This window comes from Miniopterus natalensis, chromosome 1 (assembly GCF_054644295.1).
Source record: "Miniopterus natalensis isolate mMinNat1 chromosome 1, mMinNat1.hap1, whole genome shotgun sequence".
NCBI lineage: Eukaryota > Metazoa > Chordata > Mammalia > Chiroptera > Miniopteridae > Miniopterus > Miniopterus natalensis.
The window spans coordinates 65,992,617-66,006,241 of NC_142081.1; the positions used below are offsets into that span (position 1 = coordinate 65,992,617).

General features: G+C 37.5%; 1 protein-coding gene across 3 annotated transcripts in view; it reads right to left on the reverse strand.

The window, feature by feature from the left end:
• SLC12A6 (solute carrier family 12 member 6) overlaps positions 1 to 13,625 on the reverse strand; it is an 80,887-nt gene that overhangs the window by 50,777 nt on the left and 16,485 nt on the right. The window lies entirely within an intron of this gene.

Sequence of the window (13,625 nt, forward strand, 5' to 3'; positions counted from 1 at the left end):
TAAATGAGCAACAATTGGTTAAAGACAGAGGAAAAGAGGAGAGAGCGGAGGAGAGCGGTTGAATATTTTAATACACTGAGGTAAAGGAGTCAATAAAGTAGGAGGAGACACAGGAGAGAGGAGGAAAGAAGGGCTCTACGGCACAGGTGTACAGGAAAGTATTGAGTAAGAGGAAGAAGGTGAAGGACAGGTGTGAACACAGGTGTTGGTAAGAGTTTGGGATGAGGTGTTTTGGAGATACAGTTTTCTCTGTGAAGCAGAAGTACTAAATATAAGGGAATGAAGGATGGGGAGCTTAATGAGCATTTTAAAAGTTTTGTGAGAAACTTAGGTAAAAGAGGCTAACTAGGATCATGTAGAAGAAATTTTCAATAGTGTTAATAGCATAGTTGAGGTTAGAAATGGTGAATTTGTGGTGGCACCAATTTTCACAGCTGTGACATATGCCCTTCTCCCCACCACCAGCAACACAACTGCCAAGACTAAGAATGAGAAGAGAGCCTGGCTGGGGTGGCTCAGTGGTTGAGCATCGACCTAGGATCCAGGAGATGGTGGTTCGATTCCTGGTCAGGGCACATGCCTGGGTGCGGGCTTGATCCCCACCCAGCATTGGGCTCACAGGAGGTAGCCGATCAAGGACTCTCTCTCATCATTGACGTTTCTCTCTCTCCCTCCCTCTCTTTTCCTCTCTCTGAAGTCAATAAATAAAAATATTTTTTAAAAGATTAAGAATTAAAGGAGAAAATAAATAAATAAATAAATAAACAAATAAATAAATAGTTTGAGAGAGGGAAAAAAAGTAAAGAGAATAAGAAGAGGCCCAGTGAGTCAATCTGGGATTATAAGTGTTGTGAGGGTAAGAACTTTGTTTAATGTTGCTGTGACAATAACAATTTTTTGTAACATAGAGCTTCGTACACACTATAAAATGTTCAATACATGTTTGCTAAATAATTGATTGATGTGAAGTGATTTCAAAGAAAAAGACCAAGAGATAGAAAATCAGGACTAGTTTCAATAAAAGGTTAATGATAGAAACAATGATTTTAAAGTCATCATCAGAATGTAAGAGTTGAAGACAAAAGGATAAACTTTCCTAAAAGTCAATGTAAAAAGAGAGGAACTGAGATCAAGCCCTGGAAATACTAGCGAACAGAAGAAAGTGCAACCACAGAAGGAAACGGAGGGAAAACAACCACATAAAGAACTATGACTGCAATGCTGTCATGCCAGTTTCCCCCACCAAATCTAGACACTAAAAGGATGAGAAAGTTCATTAAGGTAGGGAGTGGTGAAAATGCAGAGCCAAACATGCCCATGGGAGCAAAGAACACTATACACAAGTCCTGAAGAAATTCAAGAAAACTCACTTAGCGATCTTCCCTCTGACCCTTCTGACTTGGTTTAACGAAAGGGTGGTGAGAACACAGAGGCAGCAGGCACGTAGCTGAAGCCTGAGGAAACCGAGAACCAGGCCGTTATGAGTCTTCCGCAGGCCACTCAAGCCCATCTCTCGCAGCAGGGGCGCACTATAGTGCAGGGAGGGGGGCACTCCGATGTTGGAGGGGGGAACTGATGGGTGCTGGGGGACAATATTGGGCTTCAGACAGAAAGAAGTGGCAAGAGACACCAAGAGATACAGGTGGGTCTGCCACCAGCACTGAGCACTGATCAACAATATCCTTCGAATTCTGGTGCATATGCGAAGTATAAACATTAGATTAATAGAGGCCCTTGAGGAAACGAGTGCTGTTTAGTAGGGTGTCCTGAGCATGAGAAATGTTCTTAGAAGGACACTTTTTTTGTTGTTTTGTTTGGGCTTCAGATTTGCATAAAGAAAATGAATATGATGTAAAGTATGTTCTGGACTCACTTGAATAATTAAGTTTTGTTAAAACTCTTCCTAGATATATGGGATTATCCACTAGAAGTTGAAGAACTCATCTGCAATGAAGACAGCTGTGATTCAATGTCCAGTCTATATAACACTTGGAACACAGCAAACATAATAGCAGAAAGTATATTTAATAAAGCCCACAGCATAATACAAAGACAGTCTCTTGGGACAAATCGCAAACTGATCAGCCAAGAAAAATATAAGTACTAGAAGAGGGCAGTACTTACACAGTTGAGAGAAAAAATAGAAAAATCTCACCAAGAAGTAACAGAAGAAAGGATTTGGGGATTATTGCAAACATTCAAGAATATTGTTGATATCTATGTCCTTCTTTGGCTTTGTAGATGATCAAAATTATTCTTCATACACTGTAGAAAAACATTGATTCCTTCATTTTAAGATGGTTTTGGAAGAGTAAGGCCTGACCATACAGAATACCTCCTTAACAAGGATGGGAGGGAATTGACTCAAACATCCAAATTCAATGAAGCTAAAGAGCTAAGGAACTAAGGAACTTAAAGCTTTGCATTATGGGGGCTAAAAGGAAATGATAAATATTTCTGATATTTTACTTTTTAAAAAGATTTTTCATTTCTGATATTTTAAAAACTTGTATTGATTTCACGTCATGGTTAAAGATTAACTGCTTAATGCAGGCTGAACTTAACATTTTTCTAAATTTGCAACCATACAAAGAAAAAGTAAAAACTATGGTACATGTTGAAGAATTTAAAAACATTGTTTTTAGTGTGTGTGTATGTATGTGTATACACACATGCACACATACAATGTTTTGATTATTAGTAAATGTGTCATGATCTACCTTAATTAATTAAACTGAATCTTACAGTATGTAACCTTTTGAAATTGGCTTCTTTCATTCAGCAAAGTCCTTGACGATCCACGCAAGTCATTGCATGTTATTTAAAAAGTTTTACTGGTACAATTTACATACCATACAACTCACCCTGTTTAGTGTTCAATTCAACGTTTCTTAATATATTCACATTGTTGTGCAACTCTCACCACAATCTCATTTTAGAATTTGGTCCGCCTCTAAAAGAATCCCTGTACCCATGAGCAGTCAATCTCCATCTCACTCTGCCACCTTGCCCAAACCAAAGTAACCACTAATCTACTTTCTGTAGATTATATTTTCAAGGTTCATCCATACTGTAGTGTGTATCAGTACTTCATTTATTTTTATTGCCAAATAATATTCCATTATATGAATATACTACATTTTATTAACTTATTCATTCATCAGTTAGTGGATATTTGGGTTGTTTCTATCTTTTTCTATTATAAATAATGCTGCTATGAACATTCCTGTTATTCTCATTTCATTTGGGCATCTATCTAGGAATAGAATTGCTGGGTCATATGGTAGCTCTATGTTTAACGTTTTGAGGAACTGCCAAACCGTATTTCAAAGTGATTGTACCATTTTGTTCCTACCAGAAGTGTATGAGGGAGGGTTTCAGTTTTTCCACATCCTCGCTAACACTTGTTATTGTCGACCTTTTTAATTAAAGCCTTCCTAGGTGATGCGAGGTGATATCTAATTGTGGTTTTGATGTGCATTCCCCTGACGACTAGTAATTTTCAGCAGCTTTACACGAGCTTACTGGCATTTTTCTCTCCTCATCTCCATTTGGAAAGCTTTTACCTCTTTTTCCTCCCACAGTTTTGAGGTTTTTTCCTATTGACTTAGTAATTTTACATCATAAATATTGAATTGTCCCCTGAAGTAGAAGTATGTCCCTTTGGGTTTAGAGCCCTTAGCATTTACATAACACATACCCAGAAAGTATGTCATTTTCCACTATTTCTATCTCTTTCATCTCATGATCTCTGTTCTGGCTCACTTATTTCATTAAAAACCTTCCTTAAATATTCTCAGGGGGGTTAAGTGGTAATACAGTCTCTAAATTTTTGTATATTTATAACCTATTTCTCCCTTGTAGGGGGGATGGTATCTTCCCTGGGAATAGGGATTTCAGATTATTTTCCTCTTGGTAATCTGTGGATACTCTTCCACTGCCTCCTAATTCCCAGTGTTGTGGATTAGAATTCTGATTCCAGTCTGATACTTTATAGGTACAATAAATTCTATCTGGAAACCTCCAAGATAAACCCTTGGAGTTCAAAAATTTTACCTAGGATAACTCTAGGTGTCTGTTTTCTATCACTGATCTTCCCTGAAACTTCATTCTGCACAATGAAGTTTTTAACTCAGGAAATTTATTTATATTTGTTTAAATATTGCTTCTCCTCCATTTGTCCCTTTGTCTTGAACTTACAACATTAGCCACATTAGGTGTCCTGAATCTATCCTCCAAGTCTCTATCTTTTCTTTTCAATCTCTTTGTATTTTTGGCTCTGTGCTTTGATATTTCTTCTGCTTGATCTTCCAGGCCAATACACGATCATACTCATTCAGTCATTTCTTATTCAATAATTACATACTAGGTGCTTACTCTGTGCAAGGCAGTGTGGTAGGCATTGGATGTTGACACAGATTAGCAGAATATACAAAAGAAAAAATTCCTGCTCTTAGGGTACTGACATTTCAGTGGAGATAGTAAAAAAAATAAAAAGGTGTGCATGGATTGAGAGTCATGTGGTAATAAGTATTTAGCTGGGAAATCATATTTTTGCTCAATAAAATCTTTTTTGTTGTTAATTCTCACCTGAGGATATTTTTTCCATTGCTTTTCAGAGAGTGGGAGGAAGGGAAGAGAGAGTGGGAGAGAGGGAGAAGGGGGAAGATGACGAGAGAGAGAGAGAGAGAGAGAGAGAGAGAGAGAGAGAGAGAGAGAGAGGGAGGGAGGGAGGGAGGGAGGGAGGGGGAGAGGGAGAAACACTGATATTCATTGACTGGTTGCCTCCCACACATGCCCCTACCAGGGGCAGAAGCGAACCTGCAACCCAGGTACGTGCCCTTGACCGGGAATCGAAACTAAAAGGGTGCGAAGGCTGATGTTCTAACCACTGAACCAAACTGGCTAGGGCATAGGTTTTTTTTATACATCACTTGAACTTCCTTGAATGCTCCTCTTATTATTTTCATATTCAGGCTATTGTCTTCTCCAGCATTTCAATCTATCACATTGTTTATTCTAAGTTATTTTTCTTTTTCTGTTTGCCTGGCCTCCCCAGATGGGTTGTTTTCTTTGTTACCACCTAGGGGCTTAAGTTTCATTGTTGAAAGACCACAAGTGATAGCAGTCTCAGAACAGAAAGGCACACAGTCTCCACCCCCAGAGGCAGGCAGTGCAGCAGGCTAGCTGTCAGCCCTGCGGAGACCCAGGAGGAAGCCTCCCAGCTCTCGGGTCCCCTTACATCTCTTAGCCGCAGGGATAGGGAGATGTGAGTCTCCTTGCTCTTTCCCTTTCTCCTTCCCCTGAGGAGTCCATGGATCTCTACCAAGCCAAGCTCTTTCCTAGATCTGCCATTCTTACCCTCACCTCGAGGCTCTTGTCCAACCCCTGAGGAACAAGACCTGGGCCAGCTCTCCCTGACAGCTTCACTTGGCACCTAAATGTTCATTGGATCAAGGGGTCATTTGGCTCAAGAGAGGCGGACAGAGGCTGGAATCAGGAACAGAAAAATAGTGAGATTTCACCTTCCCAGAGCCCTCTTTGAAAAGTAAGTCCTGTTTACAGACTAATCCTAAAAACATTCGAATCTTGGCAAATTAAGTCAAAAATTTTAAAAGCCTCTGAAGGTGCACATTTCTGTGGCTTGTATCATTACCCACTACTGCCCTAAATATTAAGCTCTGAGAAATAATGAAGATCTTAATGTAAGTCAAATTTAAAGGACATAGACTAGACAGATCTCTCAAAATAATTATGTTGCATAAAAGCAGTCAAGAGAGAGTATGATTCATTCACATAAAATTCTATGGAATACATGCCCGGCCGGGTGTGGCTCAACGGGTGAGCGTCGACCTAGGATCCAGGCGATGCGGGTTTGATTCCCGGTCAGGGCACATGCCCGGGTTGCGGGCTTGATCCCCCGTCAGGGGCGTGCAGGAGGCAGCCGATCAATGATCCTCTCATCATTGATGTTTCCATCTCTCTCTCTCCCATTCCTTTCCTCTCTCTGAAATCAATAAAGACATATTAAAAAAAAATTCTATGGAATACAAACTAATGTATAGTGACAGAAAGATCAGTGGTTGCCTGGGGACCAGGGAAATAGGTGGTGGGTTATAAAGGGTATAAGGAAACTTTTGGAGGTGATGGAAATGTTTATTATCTTGATTATGATAATTGTTTCAGGAGTGTATACATATTTCAAAACTCATGTATGGTTTATTTATTTAGTTAGTTTTACTTTTTTTCTTTTTTCTTCTTAATCCTCACGCAAGGACATTTCTTCCACTGCTTTTCAGAGAGTGGAGGAGAGAAAGAAAAAGAGAGAGAAACATCGATGTGAGAGACACACCAACTGGTGGTCACCTCTTGGGGCTGGGGATGGAGCCTGTAACCTAGGTACGTGCCCTTGGCCAGAATCGAACCCTGGACCCTTCAGTCCACTGGCTGACGCTCTAACCACTGAGCCAAATCGGCTAGGGCAATATGTGGTTTACTTTTTGAAAATTATACCTCAATAAAACTTTAAAAGAAATATTGGTTGGGAAAAATATTTGCAACTTACATCACAAAAGGCTGAGAACCCTAAATATAGAGAACATCTAAAAATAAAGAAAAATACCAACAGGTAAGAAAAGTGAACAGAAAGTCACTGAACTTTTGTGGGTTTGAAATTTTCCATAATAAAAAAAATTATATATATGGCGCTGGCTGAGGTGGCTCAGGTGGTTGGAGCATCACCGGGCACACCGAAAGGTTCCATCCCCCAGCGGGACACACACAGGAGGCACCCAATCAATGCTTCTCTCTCACATCGATGTTTCTGTCTCTCTCTCTCAAATCAATAAACACATCCTCGGGTGAAGAATTTATGTGTGTGTGTGTGTGTGTGTGTGTATATATAATTTTCAAAAAACTATTAAAACACTATTCCTTGCCCTCAGATACAAATATAATCACAAAGCCACTGCAACTTCAGGGCTCACTGCAAAGTAAGTTTGAGTGCTAGTGGATACTTACTGATTGATGGGATAATCAAAGGTGGGGTAGAGAATTAGGCAAGTCATTTTGGAGGAAATGAGTCAGAGCCTGGTCTCGAGGTAATGAGGGTTTGTGTAAATCTTTATGGTAGATGGGGAGAAAGCAGAAGAGCGTTCAAATAAATAAAAATATATGATCAAAGGCAATGTGGTGGAGAAAGATTAAGACAGTTTTTGAAAAGTACTCTTACTACAGGTTCACCATCTCTAACACAACCACCACAACCACTGAAATCTCTTGTCACAAAAACAGTCTACGTTATAGTGGGAAGAACGCACAGGCAAGAAAATGAGGTCTCACTCACTATATGAGTGCTTGGAATTAATCAAAATCATCTATGTTATTTATGCACCATATTCAGCCTTTACTATGTCTGTGTTCTATCTATATTAGTGTTTTTCTCTAAACAAATTTGTGTTATTATCTAGCTTCATTCTAAGTAATCAGATACATGAAATAATACACTTTTTTCTAGTGTGCTAAAATAAATATATCTTTCATACCTTCAGATGCATATTCTTGTTATATTAATTTCAATATTTACATTTGGAAACAGTCTACACCAAATAAAAAAGCAATCCAACATGTGAAAAGGTAGGAACAGCAAGTAACTTGCAATTTTTAAAAAATTTATCTTTATTGTTGAAAGTATTACAGATGTCCCCCTTTCTCCCCCATTGATCCCCTGCACCCCAGCCCCAGGATCAATTAATTTTGAGAAATCCACAAAGGAAATAGAACCTAAAAAGAATTGGTAACTACTGAGAAAATAGAGCAGCCTAGTTCAGAAAACAAAACTAATTTATGTGTGTGTTTAAAATAAAGGGACAGTGTGGGATGATGAAAAGAAAAAAGGCTTTAGAGTGACAGAGAACTACACACCTACCATTTAAATAACCTAATTTCTTGGCATCTCACTTTCCTCATCTCTAAAATAGTGATAATGGTTACTTGTCCTGATTGTTATGAGGATTAAATAAGCCAATACTGGTAAAATGCCTGGCATATAGTAGGTGCTAGGCAATTATTACTATAATGTTGATGACATTTTTAGTAATACTGTTTCCACTTTCAACTTGGCAAAACCAAGAAATGCTAGATTCTTTACAGTTTACTAGCTTATAATGAATTCTGTAATCTGTGCTATATGTCTAAATTCAGTCTAAAATTTGAAAACTTGTTGAGTATGTTACAATATGCTGAATTTCACTTAATATGTTTTTACAACCCTAAACTAAATGTTTCTTTGAGTCTAGAATAAAAAATGTTAAGCAATATGCATGTATGTACATTTTGGAGAAATTTTATATTTATAGAAAAAAATCAGTTCCAATCTGGTTTATCTCCTGTGGGGCAAAAGTAGCAGATAGTACACAGAGCGCTGGTACACTAAGCAAGGAAAATTTGGGGAGCAAGAGGTTCTAAAAACCTGGTGAAAATAGTATTAAAACAGGGAATGAATGTGTTCAAGATTGTCAGAGCCTAATATGACCAAGAAGAGTCAACAAACTAAAGTTTTAAGATGTAAAGAACTGATAGGAATCATATTCAAATTCGTATTCTTGTATTAAAATCTTTGATACATGGAAAAAAGAATTGGAAAGATATTTCCAGGTGGTGTTAGCCTTTCTGACAACAATAGAACATTAGGGGTGGGGAGGAAGACAGAAAAACGTTCCTCATCGAGACAACTGTAAAGGTAAATTCTGACCCTGAGATTTTAAAACATACAGATTCAAATTTCTGTTTGTTGGGTTAGTAAAAACCCCATGTGAATAGTTAAAAGACCAAAAAAAAAAAAAAAAAAGCTTTTAAATCTTCATTACGGAAAATTTTTTTTTTTTTTATCAATACAAAGAAGCTCTGTGGCTATTTCAACCTATTGGAATGTTAGCCAGTAAAAGGCGGCAGTCATACCACCTTCTCTGGAACATAACCTTCAGTGAGTAACAAGCAGAACTATGTTTAACCATCTAGCATCTTGTGGGTTCTTAATTAAATTTAAACTCTGTTTAACACAAAATCTCTCTAATACCATTTGGATTACTTGAGAGTTAATGTTTGGAGATGCTGTTCAATACCGATACAGGTTCCTTTTTTCCATTACAGGGCCATTTCTGAAAATTTCCTTAGAACTCTATTTCAAAGGAAGGGGAAATACTCTAATCTGCTATCTGTATCAAGTGAAGACAAGTCCAACAGTCAAAATCTGCCTAAACCATAGATACTGTAAGATCTGAGTGAGGGAGATTTAGAACAATTATTTCATTGGAATACTTAAACCCAGTAAATATTTAAAGATATGAATTGTACCTGATTAAGTAAATGCAGTAAACAGTAAAACTCTGTTGTACTCTGTTCCTATTTAAAAAATCACAGATTTGATAATGCTCACATCAAAGTCCTGTAGTCCATGCACATTAAGATATGAAATCAGCTTCTGTTATTCTTTTATTTTTTAATCCTTACCTGAGGATATGTTTTATTATTATTATTGATTTTAGAGAGAGAAGAAGAGAGAGGGAGAAACATCAATGTGAGAAAGAAACACTGACCGGCTGCCTCCCATAAGCGCACTGACTGGGGATCAAACCCGAAACCTCGGTAAATGCCCTGACCGGTAACTGAACCTGAAACCTTTCTGGTGCATGAGACAACCCTCCAACCAAATAAGCCACCTGGCCAGGACACTCTCTGTTACTCTTAAAAAGCTAGGACTTGGCATCATGGTGTGATGGGAAGCACATAAAACTTAGAAGTTTGAGTGAAATAAGCCAGTCAGAAAAGGACAAGCACCATATGATTTCACTTACGTGTGGAATATAATGAACAAAATAAACTCACAAAATAGAAACAGATGCATAGATACAGAGAACAGACTGACAGCTGTCAGAGGGGAGAGGCATTGGGAGTCTGGATAGAAAAGGTTAAGATTAAGCAAAAAACAAAACAAAACAAAAAGCCCTCATAGACAGACAACAGTATGGCGATTAGCGGAGGGAAAGGGGGTGGGGAGAGGAAGATGAGGGAATAGGGAGTATAAACGATGACGGAAGGAGACTTGACTTGGTGTGGTAAACACACAATACAATATACAAAGGATGTATTATAAAATTGTACACCTATTACCTACATAATTTTATGAACCAGTGTCACCCCAAAAACTCATTAAAAACTCAATGGACTATGACCAAGTAAGTTCAATTTTAGGGGTGTAAAAGTAGTTCAACATCAGGAACTCTATTAATATAATTCAATGTTGACAGATTAAAGGAAGAAAACGGAGAATCATCAGTAGATGTTGAAAACCTTTTGATTAAATTCAATGCCTATTGCTATTAAAATTCCTAATAGGTGCAATAGACAGAAACTTAGCTACTGGTTCCACATAGCAAACATGATACTTAGGGGTGTTAAAAAAACAAACAAATAAAAAAAACCCCCCACAACTTAAGAAGTTTGAATGCTGGTTCTGCCACTACTCACCACGTATCCTGAGACAAATTACTGTTAGCAGCCTCTATTTCTCTCTAAAAAGGTAGTAACACCCGGTATTCCCACGGAGCAGGGAGAGGAGGAAGTTGGTAACACTTCAGTCAGTAGTCTCATCTCTTAGTTATCTTTACCACAAGCCCAATGTGCTAACTATCTTGAACTTTCGTTTCCCACATGCTCTGCACTTTCCTTTCACATCTTAAGTGCTCCTATTGTAATCTCCTCTAGACCTCCCTTCCAGAATCTGTTATGCCCCATCCCCTGTTATGTCCAGGGTCCTCTCCAAGCAGTATCATTAACTCTCTTCCTCACCTGTTATCCAAAGCGGTTTCTTTTTGTTCTTATTAAACCACTAACCACAATGTGATGAGTAAGAGGTTGCTCTTATTTTTTAGTGCTTTATATTCATTTTCCCACGTAATTCTCAACCACCCTGTGAAGTAGGTACTGTTATTCCCTTTGTCTTATCAATGGGTAAAGTAAGGCTTAGAGAATTTAAATAACTTGCCCAAAGTCATTCATGTAATAATACAAATTATCACTACTCCTAATTAGTAATAATTACTAGGACTGGGATTTAATGCCAGGTCCCTGGCTCTAAAGCCATTCTGCTGCCTTTGGTGCAGAACTTACACTTCCCCTTAGGGAAAACGTACAACACCTAGCATGAGATTTGCACTAAACATGTGTTTGGTGAATAAAAAAGGCGGCGAAGAAATCTCATTAAATTGCCTATTATGGCCTATTATGTCCAATTCACCTGGACCTGGAGGTACAAAAATGATCCCACAAAGTCTCTACCTTCAAGGAGTCTACAGTCAATTTACTGTGGGAGAGACAAGTAAATAGGTGATAAACACATAGTGTGATACGTGCTATTTCTGTAGACAAGTTGCTTAGAAAACATAGGATGAGGCACAGATGACTGGGGAGAAAAACAGTCAAGAATGTTTGTTTCTGCTTCTACCTTCAAAACCAAAATTAAGCAGGGTTCTAACATATTAGTACTCTAGCAACTAGCATGGCAGGGATTAACATATTTCTTTTTAAAATTAGTTTATATTTTATCTCAAATTATCTACCTAGTTCAATAAATCTCATCTTTTAAAAAACACATTTTAAAATTTAAAGAATGATCTGCTTTTTAAATATGTTCAATTTATATGACAGTACCTATTTCTCTCTCCATATTTTTCATTATAGAAAGAAACACTCGATGAAAAACACACACAACTTGTTATACAGCTGGCTGGTGTTAGAAGTGCTTGCAAACAGACCCACAATCAAGTTAGGCTACTGTAGCTCAGAAGAAAAGGTTGCATTTTAAGCAACTACTCCAAAAACACCACCTATCCTCAAGTACATCCTACTCCTAAGTGAAAAAACAAAACTTTAGGTTATTCCCATATATATTCCCTCCCTCTTCCCCTCTAATTTAATCCTACAATAAAGATAAATACAATTCAGGTAACATTTCCATCAGTTGTTCACTTACCAAACAAATAGTTCATTCAAGTGGACACTTTCTGGGCTGTCATGGAAAACGCCAATAAAAAGCCTATTAAATTCAACTTACATCTTTCACGTCTTCCTTGTCCCAAACAATTACTACGGAAGAAAATAAATTAGGCCTAGCAATGTCATTTACCACAAAGTTGGTTGCTATAAAAAAATGTTATAGCTTTTCTAGGTGACTAATAATAGATTAAGTGATTTTTAACACTGTTCTAATCCGAATACAGCAAATTTCCTCAAACGCTGTGGAACCAGTAAAGACAAAATAATAAAAGAGGTGGTGAAGAAAGGACATAAGAAACCATGAGAAATGAAATGAAGTACAGATAGATTTCACTTGTTTGCATTTTGTGAAATTAATGAAGACAACAGCAAAGAACAAAAGCCTAAAAAGATTAAAATTTAAGGGCAGCAAACATAAGCAACTAAGAAAGTGCAGCTTCAAATACACACAATTCCGAAAGAGAACCTAAGTTCTTTGCGCTAAGGTTCGGGAAAATCAGGTACAAGTTCAAAGTAGGTTAAACTTAACTTTCAACTTCTTATCACCCTATTTAGCAAAATGAAAACAACACGGCAGACAAAGAGTTCCCATAAAACTTTCTTTCTTATCTTCCCTAGTAAATTCTCTCACTTCAGAAGGAAAAAATTAACAAAAGGATATTTGTTTTTAATAGTCCCTATCTTTAGTTAAAGATTCTTAAAAATTCATGAAGCCTTAATTAGACAGGAGAGAGTAAACAGCTGTTTACAGCAAGGAATTGTGACGTGTTACCTGCTGTAGAGAAAAGTTAAAAGCAAAAGGAATTTTGAGATTACTTATTCCCATAGCCTTCATTAATACACTAGAGAAGTTTTTGACAATTTATGAAATTTATAGACTTAAAAAACAGGGCTTCAAACTACGACTATATTTAATACTATAATATTAACCAAGCTTTTAATTGCTTGTTTAAAAATTCCAAACCACAATTCCCCCAGGAAGCGTAACTATTACTATTAAAAGAAAATAATAGGGATTATTGCATTCATCAAATTTATTAAACCCAATGCTATGCTAGTCACCATAACAATCTATTGTACTTTTGTTCTTTCATTGAAGAATTCGTCGGCCGTTCACTATTAGGTTACTGTTTAACTGGTAAATTGAGGCAAAATACTAAATAACTTGAGAAGTCACAAGTGCAAAGTCCATTGTACAAAACTACTCAACCATGTTCTCTCTCTATGTAATTTTCTAGGTATAATTTAACCTGTCTGCGCAAAAGGTGAATTCTAAATTCTGCATGAATTGACTTTTACTGTTGCCTTTCTTTTTGCTTGAAAACTCCTTTCATACCCTGCCACCGATTCGATTTCACCTGTAGGTAAGGAACACAGGACTCATTGTGGGGAAAACAAACCAGAATGTGAGAAACGAGGTTATCAGATATACAGGGGAGTGAAACAGTTGACTGAAAAACACTTCACCCACTATCCTTTTTCTCCATGGGAAGGAGGTATCTGGAATATATGTTACCATTTCCTTCACGAAAACCCCTGTAAGCTCCGAGAGCGCCCAGGTGAGTGCTTAC